General features: G+C 32.5%; 1 protein-coding gene across 15 annotated transcripts in view; it reads left to right on the top strand.

The window, feature by feature from the left end:
* The window catches only part of LOC149249088 (putative ATP synthase 24 kDa subunit, mitochondrial), an 89347-nt gene that overhangs the window by 54902 nt on the left and 20645 nt on the right, over positions 1 to 13800 (top strand). The window contains exon 3 of one of the 15 annotated variants that reach the window (XR_016266727.1): positions 10638 to 10766. The exons of 13 other annotated variants lie outside the window; for them this stretch is intronic. The gene's annotated coding sequence lies outside the window, so the exon portion shown is untranslated. Of the gene's footprint in view, positions 1 to 7080; positions 7190 to 10637; positions 10767 to 13800 lie in introns of those variants that run through there. One more of the 15 variants, XR_016266728.1, reaches the window with a different exon arrangement.

Here is a 13800-nt window from a genome sequence, read left to right as displayed (position 1 = left end):
AGTGTACAAGGATGATTCTAAGTCTGATGGAAGATCAAAAAATCAAAATGTTGATTTTAAACCTCTTCCTCCACATTTATTGTTACAAGTGGGCATATTTGCAAGTGATAATAATAATCACTATCTTTTCATGTTTCTATCACTTTTAACTGCTCTTGGTGTCTTCATCACTATTGAGGTTGGGTTATTACCTGTGGGGCACACCCATGAAGGCATAGATGAAATGTATAAAAGAATGTCTTCTAACTTGAAAAGTAAAGATGTATATTCTTTACCTGAAATGATGGATACATATCGTACAATTGAAGAAAAGCGAGTATTTCCACCTACACTTATTGACAAGATGTATGACTTCAAAAGTTTCCTTAATGGATACATCAATGAAGGGGAAAATGCACTGATCGAACATCTTAATGTCCAATACTTACAATTTCTTGTACTAAATGATGTTCCAGTACTAAGATACAAAGAATCCATTAGAGATATTGAGTGGTCCGAACCCGTTGAGTTGTGGAATACAGATGATGAAGGTCGACCTAAACTGCCCACAGGGAGGCCATCTTTCTTACGTCCCAAAGAGAATGATGTCTACTTAAAAGAACTAAAGGAAGGAATAACATCATACATAAAAATGTGGAAAGACACTATCGACAATGATGATTCACCAGTTGGTACAGAAGGATGGAATAATAGAGTACAATATTGGGAAAGAGTTCTTAATACATTAGATGAAATATATAATGATCATACAATAATGGATGGAAGTGATTCATCTTCTGAGGATTTTTGGCCCAAGACAAGGAAAATTATGTATGATGACCATAATCCAGTCCAGGTACTCTCAAGTATTATAGATGGAGATTTTAATAATGTGACAGATGAACCAGTATATGTTGGATCCAAGTGTAACTTGCCAAAGCCAACAATCAATCCTATGATTGATGTTGAGAAAGGAAAGATGTTGCTAGTTAGATCAGGAAATGAGGATGAAGGAGAGATGATTTGGATGGAAAAATCCACCTCAGATATCTTCAAGGACAATGAAGGTGGCAGTCTTCATGTAAAGGTTGATTGGTGAAGGCCTATTTCAGGGAAATACAATGGAAAAATTTTAGAACGGTATTCGGTACCAAATCTTGATGAGACAAAACTTGGCGCTATTCCAATCAATACCATAGTTTGGGCATGGATGCCAAAGAAAGAACAATGCAAGAAGATGAAGATAAATGAATGTGGTGTAGAAGTTGTCCTTCATCTACTTGAGAGAATATCTTCAGAGTAGGTGGAAATGATTCAAGAATGTAATTTTGTCTTTTAAAGGACCTATTAATATGCTTCAGAAACAATTTTAAATGGTTGTTGTATATCAAATGTTCTAGTCATATTATTTTTTGAGAAGTTTATATTATTTAGTATATATATGCACATTTTGGTTCAACTTCAATATAATCAAGTGATGATACCTATGCGAATTACATAACACTTTCACTCAATTTTTAAGTTCAAAATTTGTTTAAACCATTCTAAATTCTCACTATATCAAATGTGCATAGTCAAATTCAATAGTACACTTAAAAAACAATATCTTTTAGACTTGGTATATTAAAACAATATTGAAGTTGCTAATTTCAATATAAACCATTTAAACACTTAATGAATAAATGTTAGACAATTGAAATAAAGTTTTAAGTGGGCTTAATATTTCTTATTATATTTGATATAAATCAAATAATACTATTATGTTGGATTATAATTCAGAAAGAAATAATTTTGATCATCAAATGACACATGTAGACTTACAAAATATTTTCACTTCTAGACTTTGGAGGTATGCCAACATTGTACTAGTATAATAACTTATACTAAACATAGACAAAGTAGTTACTTAGTGTCAACATTAAAATAATTAATAATACTAGTGTTAAATTTTGATGAACTTGGTTTTAATACAAAAAGATAAATATTAATTATAATATAAATAATGTAAGCAATCTAAGTTTTAGAGGAATATCAATTATATGTTCTTTTTTATATAATATATTCATACAATTCAAACATAAATATTGAGTACTTGCAATAACTTGTTTAGTTAATTTACCCTCTTTTACCTAATATTTGGAAAAGCCGGATGTATACTATTTATTGCTATTCTTATTCATAATTCATTTTGATTGTTAAAATGATTAATAGTAAATATTGGATATTATTAATGTCATTGCCATTAAATAACTTTATAAGTAAGATATTTCTCGCACATAAATCTATTATCCACGAGGTAAGCCTCAATCAACTTAGTTTTAACACAAAAATATAAATAATAAAAATAAAATATGTTGTTTTTCTAATTCATAATTTAATTTTCTCTGGTCAACTATAAACTATAAAGTATAGTAGGCAAGAAATTTCTTATTCAATTTATGAATTACGAGTTAAATATTGATGAACTTGGTTTTAATACAAAAATATAAATATGATTTATAATAGAAATAATGTAAGCAATCTAATATCAATAATTGTTGTTTTCAATATAATATATTCAAACAATTCAAGGATAAATATTGAACACTCTCAATAAATATTTTAGTTAGTTTACCTTCTTTCCTCTTGTACATGAAAAAATCATTTTATACTACGCTATTGCTATTCTTATTGATAATTGATTTCGATTGTTAAAATGATAATTTAATAATAGATATTAGACATAAATGTCATTGTCATTAAATAATTTTTTAAGTAAGATATTTTTCACACATTAATTTATTATTCATGAAGTGAGCTTCAATCAACTTAGCTTTTAACCCAAAAAGATAAATAATAAAAATAAATTATGTTACTATTCCAATTCATAATTTATTTTTATTTAGTCAATTATAAAGTGTAAATTTCCTATAATGATGTCGATTGGCATTATATAAAGTGTAAATTTCCTATAATGATGTTGATTGGCATTATATAAAGTGTAAATTTCCTATAATTATGTAGATAAATTTCCTAAATGATGTTGATAGGCATTATATTAGCGTTCCACGGGGATGCGTCTCCCAGGGTCGAGTGCACGCACTCCTCTCACCCTTTGCACCCGGGGTGGGGAGTCTCTTGGGGGTGCATTTCCCCATGCACCATTTTTGGGGAGTCTCGAGGAGACGCAACTGTTTCCCCAATGTGAGTCTAGACTCCCCAAAAAGGGTGCGTCTAGGCATTCCCCCTCAGTGTGGAAGTCCAGAGTCCCCAAAAAGGGTGCGTCTAGGCATTCCCCCTCAGTGTGGAAGTCCAGACTCCCCAAAAAGGGTGCGTCTAGGCGTTCCCCCTCAGTGTGGAAGTCCAGACTCCCCAAAAAGGGTGCGTCTAGGCGTTCCCCCTCAGTGTGGAAGTCCAGACTCCCCAAAAAGGGTGCGTCTAGGTGTCCCCCTTCAAAAAGGGTGCTTATGGGCGTCCCCTTTAAATTTGTCTAATAAGACCCAAATTAGATATTAAGAATTAAAACAATTAAAAAAATTTAGAATTAAAACTAAATAGACCAAAAAAATATTAAATAACTAAAAGTCTAAAACCTAGGTTCAAACTTTGAGTTATATAAATTTAGTGTTCAAACTTTGAAAATATACTAATATGCTTTGCTTTCAATTTAGATTCGAAAATGATGAATTTAATTTTTAAATCAATGTAGATTGTAGAATGATGAATCATTGAATGATGAATGATATGAATCAAAGTATTTGAATATTTCATTATTGATTTTTATTTATTTTTATCAAATCTCAGGGTGTGTATGAATAATTCAATAATGAGACTTGAGTATGTCATTCGAGTATGTCATATGAATAAGATATGTATCAAAATGAATGATGAGGATGGATCAATGATTCAATTGTCTATTTAATATTTTTATGCTTTTATTATTGAACAGCGAATGATGAATATAAACTTGAATTATATATATATATATATATATATATATATAAATTATATACCTCCACTGTCTCTTTGCACCCCCGAAATTTCCCTAAAATTTGTTGGTACTCCCACTCGTCCCCTTATGCCTCTGCCTCTCCCATTTGAGAGTACTCCCACAGGTCCCTGTGCGTCTTCTTGCACCAGAGTCTTGGTAGAACATTGCATTATATTATCCCCTTGTGCGCCTTCTTGCACGAACATTGCATTATATTATGAGGTTCTTGTTAGTGGCACTATTGAGATTCGTTTGTGATCAACCGATGTCGCGATTATCAACACTGTCACCTGTTGACCAATTCTCTCCATTATGTTTCAATTGAGCCTCTTAAGCCTATAGGACTCGACCTCGGCATCTCCGAGATTTGTCATTAGCACTGAGCTACTGTGATAGCTCTCATAATAATAAAGTTATAAACAAAAATTGTGAATTTATAAGCTTGGTCCTTTCAGGACTCAAAATCAAAGCCTTGCATCTACTATCTTTGGCAAGATTTTGTCACATTTTAATCTGAAGCTTCCTGTAGCATGGAGGCTTTCTTGAAATTTCCGTGTGAGGTTGCCAACATTATTCTGAAAACACCTTCATTCCCTGCCCAAGCAAGAACATTTTCATACTTGGATGATAAGCTCAAATTATGGGTGCCATTTTGTATGGGCAACTGATGACCCTCGCACATGCCACATAACTTCCGATTAAAGAACTTGAAATTCAGAAGGCTCAACTATTCAATATTGAACATCGAATGTTGTTCAACACGATTCTTGCCTTAAACAGTCCTTAAAAGCATTTATAATAGAAAAATATCCACTATTTCGAAGTTGTACACTGCCCAAAGCATTTGACAAAATTGCACAAACATACTAAGGTATTTATTGATACTTCGCAATGAACAATTAAACTGCCAATCCACAGAAGCCAAACAATTAATTTTACTTAGCCCAACATGAATTTCACCTAAAAAGAGCATCCGACAACCCGGTTCTTTCCCATGGAACAATGACTTCTTACTGCAATGGTGCTAAAGGAAGCATGTGTAAGTTACTCAGTTTTTTCACCACATTTCCATATCAAAGCCAGTAGGAACACTACCTAATGCAGGGACATCGTTAGTAGTATTTGATGACAGAACAATTACTGGATGTCAATGGAACAACACTATCAAGCTTATGTCGGAACTAAGCAAAAGGATAGTATTATCAAAACCCTTTCCAAGTTCTACCCCAAGCTTGCCTAAGCTAAGACGTCTTTGTAGCTGTTTGAGTTCCTGGAGGTTAGTTGGTGGTTTTATTTTAAGGGTACTTTAGTTTTGGCCGGGTCAACTGTGATTACATCTTTTGTAATAAAAAACCCCAAGAACTTTCCCATTACTACCCCCGTAAAGCATTTGAGGAGTTTAGAGCCATGTTGTGCTTTCAAAGTATCTCGAAGGCCCTTTGTAGATCCGCTTGGTGGCGGGTTAGCTTGCTGACTGGAGAGCTAGCTGGATGGATGGGGAGCTTGAGAAAGGAAAAGGCCTTACCGAGGAAGGAAGCAAGAAATGGTCTTGTCTATCTATTCTACCTAGGAAGGAAGTAAGAAATAATGGTCTTACCTATCTATTCTATGTAATTTCATCATTTACCTAACCTATCTCACATCGAGCCATTGGAGCAGCGCGTTATTTATCCTCGCACCTGACCCAACAAGGGGTGACCTCATCTCTTCGCAGAGTAACTTACATGTTCTTAGTTACGTACTCAATTATTACCGTACAATTAATTGATTGAAAAAGAGTGGAGTACGAGGGCAACTTGTTTGGAGTCGAACGACTGAGAAAAGAGAATATTGATAGAAAATGGTTGTACAACTGCTTCACAATTTAGTGGTTCGTGAGGATCTCGTCAGGATAAAAACAACGATAAAGAAAATAGAATCTTGGACACCAGATTTCTGAGAACGATAATGGTGTATCGTTGAAAGAATACAAATCATGCGATAGACGTAAAGATGTCCCTGCTGCACTACCTTTGAAACCTCCTAAACAAAAATAAATTAATTAATAATATAAAAAAAACAGAGAGAAGATCCTAACAAGAAAAGTGTACAGGATCAGAGAAGAGAGAATCCCACGTGGTCCAAAAACTTGATACCTTTAATGACGTTGGAGAAATAATAAGTTATGCCATCGAAACTAAGCTAGCATGCCATGGGCATAAGCAAAAACCCATTCAAGGATTTGCAGACAGAAGAGCATTTGCGTTTGCAGGCAATAGAAAAAATCAGAGTATTTTCTCCATAAACATCATGCAGAATGAATATGGATGACCGCATTGGGGTTAGTCATTACCCTAACTCCCACCTGCCAAATCTCCACCGCCCAAAAGGTTGGGATCTCAATTGTCCATAATGTCAGATCATTACAGATACCTTGGGATATAAAGGACCATTGACACGGTCACCCTTGCATGAGTTTTTGAAATCGAAACGTATGACACATGTCACTGCCACTGTTCATGTATATATTTACATATAAAATAAAATTTAGAAAAACCAAAAGCCTCATATAAAATTATGGCGAAAGATATGTTGATCATAACCTGAATCATTCATACCTGCCCCACTGTTGTTAGTACATTAATATAGTAGACCAACACAAGATATGTGTGATAGGAGGCAGGGGTCACCAATGCCGGTTCGATGTGGAAAATACATAGAGAATAGTCATCGATGTGGAAAATACATAGAGAATGGTCAGATTCAGGTGCAAAGAATTGGGTAGTATAGCATGTATTGCAGATACAGATCGTACAATTTACGTTTGCAATCAAAATGGGTGGGTAGTTTATTGCACCTACCAAATATTTATTACACAAAAATTAAAATTCGAGATAACTTTATTTGTTGTTTAAGAATATTTTTTTCTTAATATCAAAATTCATATAGTACATGCATTGCTTATGAAGTGGTGGTTAAAGTTATATGCATTTAATCTCCTCTTGAACATTAATATTATTATCTTTTTATCGATCCATGTGCGTGGCTTATCCCTCAAGATTGGATGGAAAGGAACTGATTCAATGTGCATGGCTTATCCTTCAAGATTGGACGGAAAGGAACTGATTAAATCTAATTTTTGGGTTTTGAAGTGATTAAATGTGCATGGCTTATCCCTCAAGATTGGACGGAAAGGAACTGATTAAATCTAATTTTTGGGTTTTGCCCATGGTGAATTTGTCAATATTATTAATTTGAATATATATATATATATATATATATATATATATATTTTATAGATTTAACAGTTAGCTTTATCTCTTCTCTAGATTATTATACAGTTTGTCATAACCACTTTACAAATCTCAAGTATTAAAAATACAAAGAAATGTCTTATATGTAATACCATGTGTAAAGCTTGTGATCGTAATTACATTTCTAGCAGTATATGCATGCATTATAATTTCATTTCTAGCATAATATAATTATAGTTTCATTTCTAGCAGAATATACTGTTTCAATTTTATAACTAAACATCCCAATCTAAACCTATGTTGCCAAGAAATGTGGGTTCGGGGACGGGGACGGGTACGGGGACAGGTACTGGTACGTCATTTTTTGAAACAAGTGCATGGGTTCTTCAAGGGTATAATATATTTTATAAATTATAATATATATGAATTTGTATATTTTTCAACTTTAAACAAGAAAACTAAAATATTTATGATTTAAATTTTAAATATTTAAACATGCACATTATTAAACATTCAACATTCACATTGAAATTTCAAAATTTCTAGTTTGATATCAAGTGCAAATTGGAGTTCACATATTAATAAGAGTCGTGATATATGTACATTGTCATACTATATTCAAAATTTGCCTTAAGGCATCTCCAAACATGAACTAGGAAATTTTAAAATATTAAAATAAAAATAGCTAATAGTGAACAATGGCTTCCTGAAGCCATGTCATCAACATCACTTAGACTTTTAGTTAGCCTGCTCTCCAGGTAAGAATCACTCTCATCTTGAGGCACATGCTTATCCATAGCAACTCTCATCTTGAGGCACATGCTCATCCATAGCAACTGGAGGTAGCTCCATAAGGCCATCTGGTTGTATCTCCTCGTCCACACACATAACATCATCTATGTATTGATACCATCTCTTGAAAGGACCCTCCTTGTACCCAGGGTCTTTTCGAGATATGAGACGAAGTGTACTATGAATGTACACTAAGTTATTTGCCTTCTTTGAGCCCAACCTATTTCTCTTTACTGAATGGATAAAGACATAAGTACTCCAATTCCTCTCACAAGATGAAGAATTAGCTACCTGGAATATTAAGGGAAGCCCATTAAATTAATTAAAAATTTAAAAATAAAAACTAAAATGAACCCCAAAGAACCCAATTTTGGGGTTCCAAGTACCCATCATCAAGGTTCTCCATACCCGTCAAGACAAAAGAACCCAATTTTTTCTAATGGAGAATGTGGTTCTTCATAGAAGAACTCGGTTCTTATGGGTTCATCTAAGAAGCACCCGTACTCGAATCTGGAACTTGGAGACGAGACCCGGGATGGATTCGAGAACCCCACCCCCTGGTTCGTGAACCTGTGCAACATAGATCTAAACTCATGCACATACTTGTTTTTTCCAGCATAACTAATGTTTCCTCGAAGATTGCTTCTAGTTTAGTTATGAGTTCGATGATAAAAATATGATATATTGCATAATGCACTTTTACCCACTTAGAAAACTCTATTTTACCAATACTTTAGCCTCTTGATTCCTCACGCCTTCCACATCCACATCTTTGTTTCTTGCAGTGCTACCTCTACGTCACTCTACATTTATGTACACTTCTATCGTTATGTCTTTGCACCCTTTTGGTGCAAGTGCTAGTAATATATATTGATGATGGCAATGATGATGATGATTAACCTCCACCAGGAGTGAATATGGTCTCTTGGGCCTTTGTAGGGCATAAAGTGAATACTCATAATTCTTTAGAACTTTACTTTTATGTTAAAAGCATTGAGAAGCATTTCAAGATCAACATAGTTTTGTTGAGTTAAAAGGTTAAGAAGGATAATAGTGTTACAAATATTTTGAAATTTAGATCCAATATGAGTATAATCGTGACAATCGAAGAAAACTTAGTGGTTTTCATATTCAACTCTCTTAGTGTTAGAAATGTGCCAAAGGCTTTCCTCCCATGGTATTTTTAGAATTTACCAATTATGCCTAGTTTCACTATGGAGATAATGTGAGTTTGTTCTTATTTTAAGAGTGTTTATTTTCTTCTTTACACAACTTGAAAAAAGTCTAGTTGTTTATAGTTTTTGAGATTTTAGTTGATCGCCTCCTTAATATAAAATCTAGTTTCCTTTTATTGTAAAATCTTTATCACTCCACTATTAAATAATAATAAGGTTTTCGATGTAATAATATTTTTAATGTTAATATTTGCATTCTACAAAATGATCTCCTCCTTTATCTCCCAATGCTCAACCCAAGGTTGCTCTTCTTATGCCATCCCCACTTGAGTTGATGGTGGTTTTGGCTAGAGTTACAAGCAATTTTACGAATCTTATTTTTTTTTTATAACCTCATCTTATACATAAGATATCAATGCCATGCTTTCAATGGGAGAAAGATAACGTTTCGATGAAAATGATATGATATTATGATATTATAACTATCACAAAAATTGGTGTTACGCCATTTCATAGTTTTATAAATACACTCTAAAATGACACAGTTTCCTAAAATTACTATAATGAGTCAATCTAGAAAAAAAAAGTTGCAATAATATAAAAATATAACCAAAATTTAGGTTTAATAATAGTATCAACCATTGATTATTATTAATTTCATTATATAATTTTATATGTAAATGATTTTTTGTTTTTGTTTTTATTCATTAATCTTTGATGAATTTAAATTTAAATTAATATAAAACAATGAATAATATTAATAGGCATAAATCATACTAATATATTTTCTATTTTATAATTAGGTTTTGATTGTTAAAAGAATAAATTTAAACACAATATGAGTTTTATATAAATTTTTCTCTGGTCGATTATAAAACGTTATCAACCTCCTAATAAAATAAAATATGGTACTTAATGCAAACAAAATTATTATTATAGTGGTACCTAAAATTAAAGTTGTTAGTGTATCAAACATACTATTGGTATAATTCTATTATTAAATAAATTTTATGCACACTTTAAATTTGAATTTGTGGCAACCTTCTACCATAATAGTAACTCAACACAATGTGGCATTTACTATTTCAAATTATAATTAAATTAGTTAATAATACTAATATATAGTAATTATTCTTGTCATAAAATAATATTAATCAACATTTTAATATGAACCATAAATAATAATGTTAGAAGAAATAATCTAATTGAGTCCAAGATTAAGAGATCAAAGATTTGCTTGTGCAAGTTTATGTAAATTTTTTATATAGTTTATCATGATAATTTGATCACAAAAAATGGTGATATTGCCTATCAAAATTTGACAAGAATGAGCAAATCTTGAATATTCTCTATGTTTTCATGGATACTGGCCTTGTAGAAAGCCATAGACCTTTGCTTGATTTAATATTTGTTATTTTTTGAGAACCTAAAGTGGCGAGACTCTTAAGTTATCTTGAGTTTGTAAGCAATGTCAATGTCGGTTTTCAGTTGTAAAGGTTGTAGACTCTGTAAGCCAGTTTGATGTTTAACTCATATGAGCATAAGTGAGCGATCCAACAGTCATGATGGTATTAGAGCCTAATTCAATTGGCATGAATGTTATGGACATGAAAGCTTGTAAGTTGTTATTCTAATTTCAATTATATCTCTTTCGAAAGTTTTCATTAAGGAATTCTATTACATGTTCAATGTCAATGATGTTTTCAAGAGTTTTAGTTGAGATGTGAGGTTGTAAAGTCCTGAATTTGAATATGTGTTAGTTAAAATCTTGTATTGGGTTGTCATTTCCTAAGAGTTCGCTCCTAGCTCTCACCAGAGTTTGCTCTGAATAAACTATGGTACCCTTAATGATGAAGTAAATATAGTAGAGTAATCATTTAGCCTAATTCAATTGGAATGAATGTTATGGACATGAAAGCTTGTAAGCAGTTATTCTAATTTCAAGAATATCTCTTTCAAAAGTTTTCATTAAGGAATTCTATTACATGTTCAATGTCAATGATGTTTTCAAGAGTTTTAGTTGAGATGTGAGGTTGTAAAGCCTTGAATTTGAATATGTGTTAGTTAAAATCTTGTATCGGGTTGTCATTCCCTAAAGAGTTCACTCCTAGCTCTCACCAAAGTTTGCTCTAAATAAACTATGGATCCCTTAATGGATGAAGTAAATATAGTAGAGTAATCATTTGAAAATACCCTTGGTTAAACAACTATGCTTAAAGATTGTTGATTTTCTTCTCTGTCAAAATTTAGCACTAGTAGAGGACTTATTTCTATATTAGGACCTCATTCATCCACTGAATTGGAACTTCCACCTATTTATCCCAAGGATGTATACAAAATTCATGGATGTGGATATTTTTCACATTCCTTTATAAAAGTCTACTTTGCAAACCAACCTTTTACTTCTAATGATGAACCACTGCACATAAATCTCCTAGACAAAGATCTAATAGATTGGGGAAAGAAGCACAAGTATAAATATTATCATCTTGGTGCAATAAAGTTTGGACTACAACCATTAGTTAGACCCTTCTTGAATTTACATTCTCTTTGTTGTATAGTAGATATAAGGCACAACTATTTTGCAAATGCACTAATAGGAGGATTTTCCTACCCCATTACATGATGGACTAACCTTCTACATAGTTTATCCCAAATATGCAGTTGCTTTAGATGATCCTTATATATATGATTTACTCAAAGTTTATATTCTTCTCAGAGGATTTGATATGTTTGTTTCATCTCTCATTTGTCAATTAATATGGTAATAGTCATATTTTTGAATGATACTTTCCCTCACTCCGACCCTTTGTTGAAAAACCTTCCCATTTACACAACATTCTTGAAACAAACCATTCTTCCAATAACCAACTTGTTACATTTGATTGGACAGGAATGAGTTACCCGACTTTTTGGGAAAACAAATATCATACATATAAGCAAGCTTTGCTAGAAACTAAAATATGAAATTCTTTTAGAAATCTAGTGCCATTGCAAATCACTAAAGAACAACTATCTTTTGGACATATCTCACCTAGTGCTTGCCATTCTTCTCTGCAAATAGCAACTCTGCAACATACCTGCAAATCTCATAAGAGAAAACCTGTAGGCCATTTTAGAGAATATACAGATTGTCTAGCTTGCATCGACAAAATAAATGCAGTATATGGAGTAGAATCTTCTAAGTCTGTAGGCTTGTATATGTTCTCTGTAACACTTCCTAGAGAAAATACAAAGATGACAATCAAATTTCCAATAGGGGAACTTTCATTTATTGCAGGAGAAATCTTCTAGCCACTCCTTTTCATCAGTATCAATTTGATGGAAAAATCAAACAATAGTATTTACCAGTCAAGTCATCAGTAGTAGATATAAGTGTCTCTGATGAGTGTAATTTGTTAAAATCTTCAAATCTCCAAGCAAATTTAATAGCCAAGAAACTTGATGACATTCATAAAGATCTTTTGAGGATTATTGCCTCTAATAAGTTTGAAAGAGAAGTGCTTCAAAAGCTTTCAGATAAATTGGATATAGTATCTCATTTTTTGAGTGACACTGAATTAATAGAAACAACTATAGAAAAGCTTAATATTAGGCTTTATGTTTTAGAAAAGATCTATTTCAAAGTCATGGAACTTTCTAAGTCATTCCATAAGCTAGTAAGAAATTTTGTCAGCTTTCCTTTCTCACAGGAAATCCCAAAAGATGAACTTACTTCTAAGCCTAGTCTCAAAAGAAAAAAATTCTCATGACCTTTTTACTTGTGAAGTTGAGCCAAAACTACAACCTGAATGGGATTTTGGGATATCAAATAAATTATTTCTTATTACCTTAAAAGATATGGCTACAATTAGCCAATGGGACCCTATATTACTAGATACACCAAAATATTTGGATCTTCTAGTTTTGGAAATTAAAGGCCTTGAAGGGTATGATGAAACCATGGGCGAAGCCTCTACAAATACATTAAGAATAACTAATATAGGAAATCTTGGCATCGTGGGAATGAATAGACTTATAGCCACAATGCCAGAACATCTTGTGCTCAATATAGGATGTCAGAGTAGAGAAGAAATTAAAAAATCATTACAACTTCTTGGAAATTGGAGTATTTCTAAAAGGGCTAAAGATAATACAATTACTCCAAGGCATATGGCTAATCTCCTGATAGTAGGATTTATTGGTCTTGCATGGGAATGGTGGCGTTGGTTACCACAAGTAACTAAAGACGAATTCTTAAATTCTACTACTGCAAACATTGACTTGCTTGAGGCTTTAGCACTGTAGTTTTATGCAGAGCATCTTCAATGTCTCTTCATGTCTCAGAGATTGGGAGATTTGTCTCTCAAGCATAAATATTTTTGTTATATGCAAAAACTGTTTACAGGCGCTGGCAAAGCTACTTATCCTACTTATATTAAGTATTATATTTGCAATTTCCTAGGTGCTTTTCCAGATGCAATTGAGCAATATTTTAAAGATAAAGATGTCATATTGCAAGGCATGACGCTTGCCATGGCAGATTATCATATAGATATGGTTATTCAAGAACATTGTCTTGAAAAGAGGGTATCAAAAGATTTTAAAAGGTTTCATAATATGTTTACTCCCTCTTTGTGTAAAAATATAGGGAAAATGCTAGAGTGGGGTT

This window comes from Pinus tabuliformis, chromosome 7, assembly GCF_031772625.1.
Source record: "Pinus tabuliformis cultivar Carrire ecotype Pingquan chromosome 7, CPIR1, whole genome shotgun sequence".
NCBI classification, from domain to species: Eukaryota; Viridiplantae; Streptophyta; class Pinopsida; order Pinales; family Pinaceae; genus Pinus; species Pinus tabuliformis.
This window is presented reverse-complemented; position numbering and strand designations above follow the sequence as displayed.